At 46.9% G+C, this 3,203-nt stretch overlaps 1 long non-coding RNA gene across 1 annotated transcript; it reads left to right on the plus strand.

The window, feature by feature from the left end:
• Window positions 1-6: 6 nt before the first annotated feature.
• Window positions 7-2,474, plus strand: LOC104948875 (uncharacterized). The gene is made up of 2 exons (XR_798742.1): window positions 7-259; window positions 297-2,474. It is a non-coding gene; the product is annotated as an uncharacterized lncRNA (long non-coding RNA).
• The last annotated feature ends 729 nt before the right edge of the window (window positions 2,475-3,203 follow it).

Below are 3,203 nucleotides of genomic sequence, written 5' to 3' on the forward strand. Positions count from 1 at the left end.
CCCCCCCCATGTCCTCTCCTGGCCCCGCCTCCACAGAGAAAGACTCCGCCCCTAAGCCTGCTGATAGGCCGCAGGGTGCTGTGATGTCGCCAGGTAGCCATGATGACAACAACAACAACGGCAACAACACGAACAGCAGCAGCAGCAGCAGTCCTGTAGAAAAAGTGGCCGCTGTGTAAAAGAAATGGCCTCGTCTCCACAGAGAAAGACTCCGCCCCTAAGCCTGCTGATAGGCCGCAGAGTGCTGTGATGTCACCAGGTAGCCATGATGACAACGGCAACAACACGAACAGCAGCAGCAGCAGCAGCGGTCCTGTAGAAAAAATGGCCGCCGTGTAAAAAAGTGTCTCCTCTTCACCCGTGTACAGTTTTCTGTTTTTCATTGTTTGTTTTGATCGTCGTCTCTTCAGATTGTCCCTCACCAGCACCTGTAGCATTTGTCCACATACCCACAATGCCATTCTGCAGCCGCCAGCAGCTCTTCTGATTGGTCGAATATCTGACATCACGTCGCCTGGAGCGTATGTTCATGTCCAGGTGGTGGCTTAGCCAATGAGATGTCGGAGCTCCAGCAATAAAAACATTCTCACTCAGCTGTGATGTGATTGGTCCCCCCCACCGACAGACAGGGCTTGGTGATTGGTTGAAAAAAAGGCAGCTATAGTTTCTATTGGACTCTTCTTCAAGCCCTGCCTCCCTGGGAAGGCCTGGCCAATCGGTGCACATCTCTCAGAGGTGGTGCATTGTGGGACATGGAGTCACAGCAGGTTAGTTAGGTCGTTAACGGAAAGGCGGCAGAATAATGAAAGTGAGAGAACAGGCGGGACTCGAACCGGTCAGAGAGGACGGATGTCTTTTTTTAACTTGTGTTTCAGAGTCATGAGAAGTGAATCAGACAGGACTCTGTTTAATCACAACATAAACAACGCTTTCTTCCCCGTTCCACTCTAAATATTCACTTTGTAGCTACTGTTGCACTGCACACAATGAAATCACATGATTGACCACAAGGGGATGATGACAAATTAAGACAATTTAAATTCATCTTTCTCAACGTCTACCTTTTTACTTTTCTGAAACCACCCTTAATTTCGTGCTTCATATTGGACAATATGAGGTCCTCTGGTTGGCAGACTCCTCACACTGTCTTCTGATTGGTCCACTGTCTCCGGTCGCTGTCCTCTGATTGGCTGACGGTCTCCGGGCTGTTTCCGAGGGACTTTCACAGCACGCTGTCCTCTGATTTGCTGACTGTGTTCAGAAACTGTCCTGATTGGCTGACTGTGTTCAGAAACTGTCCTCTGATTGGCTGACTGTGTTCAGAAACTGTCCTCTGATTGGCTGACTGTGTTCAGAAACTGTCCTGATTGGCTGACTGTGTTCAGAAACTGTCCTCTGATTGGCTGACTGTGTTCAGAAACTGTCCTCTGATTGGCTGACTGTGTTCAGAAACTGTCCTCTGATTGGCTGACTGTGTTCAGAAACTATCCTCTGATTGGCTGTCTGACTCCGGGCTCTCTCCTCTGATTGGGTCACTGTCTCTGGGAGCTGTCCTCTGATTGGCTGACTGTAGATACTGTACAGTTAAACTGATATGAAGTCTGTTGATATTTTGCTCATCTGCTGTTAAATTGATTGAAAAAACAAATGTCATTGTTATTTTTTATTTGATTTAATTGAACATTTTTAAAAAGAGATGGAAAAGTGTTGATACAGTCTATGATAGTTTGTTTTAAACTAAACCAAAGTGTTATTAAGAATCTATATGACCTTGTATGTAAAAGTAGAAGTGTGTGTGTGCGTCAGTCTAACAGCATTATTTTTATAACTCTCCGCCCGTCTCTCTGTTTTTATGCTTTGTCGTTATTTGGGTTTTTGTTGTGCATGAAACCTTTTGGACAAAATCATCCTGAATGTTTCTCAGATGGGTTTTTGCCGCTGCGCCAACAACATGAGCTGGAAACCAGATCCCCATCGTCTCTAACCCGTGTAATGACTCAGCAGAGCGGGTAGTAACACATGCTGTATGTCCTAACCACTGATGTGTTCTAGAGACATGCTGCTGACCTCATTGGATCCTTCCAGTGAAATGGACTCTGATGTTTGACATGGTTGTTGATGAAGACATCGTGGGTGTGTTGATGAAGACATCGTGGGTGTGTTGATGAACACATCGTGGGTGTGTTGATGAACACATCGTGGGTGTGTTGATGAACACATCGTGGGTGTGTTGATGAACACATCGTGGGTGTGTTGATGAACACATCGTGGGTGTGTTGATGAACACATCGTGGGTGTGTTGATGAACACATCGTGGGTGTGTTGATGAACACATCGTGGGTGTGTTGATGAACACATCGTGGGTGTGTTGATGAAGACATCGTGGGTGTGTTGATGAACACATCGTGGGTGGTTATTACATATTGCATGTGTTATTACAATGTAATCAAATAAAATGCAACTCCCACATTTTTCATCAACCTTGTTGTTGTTGTTATTAGTGTTCCAAATATATTTGTTTTGTTTGTAAACATTCTTTGAGATTTTTAATTTTTTTATTTAATTGGATTCTGTCTCTCTCCACCTGTCTCTCTCTCTCTCCTGTCTCTCTCTCTCCTCCACCTGTCTCTCTCTCTCTCTCCACCTGTCTCTCTCTCCCCTCACCTGTCTCTCTCTCCACCTGTCTGTCTCTCTCTCTCTCTCTCTCTCCACCTGTCTCTCTCTCCACCTGTCTCTCTCCTCACCTGTCTCTCTCTCTCCACCTGTCTCTCTCTCTCTCTCTCTCTCCACCTGTCTCTCTCTCTCCACCTGTCTCTCTCTCCTCACATGTCTCTTTCTCTCTCCTCACCTGTCTCTCTCTCTCTCCTCACATGTCTCTCTCTCTCTCCTCACATGTCTCTCTCTCTCTCCTCACCTGTCTCTCTCCTCACCTGTCTCTCTCCTCACCTGTCTCTCTCTCTCCACCTGTCTCTCTCTCTCTCCTCACATGTCTCTCTCTCTCTCTCTCCTCACCTGTCTCTCTCTCTCCACCTGTCTCTCTCTCTCTCTCTCCACCTGTCTCTCTCTCCTCACCTGTCTCTCTCTCTCTCTCCACCTGTCTCTCTCTCCTCACCTCTCTCTCTCTCTCTCTCACCTGTCTCTCTCTCTCCAGTCTCTCTCTCTCTCTCCTCACCTGTCTCTCTCTCCTCACCTGTCTCTCTCTC

This window comes from Notothenia coriiceps, unplaced genomic scaffold (assembly GCF_000735185.1).
Source record: "Notothenia coriiceps isolate Sejong01 unplaced genomic scaffold, NC01 NC01_scaffold00015338, whole genome shotgun sequence".
NCBI lineage: Eukaryota > Metazoa > Chordata > Actinopteri > Perciformes > Nototheniidae > Notothenia > Notothenia coriiceps.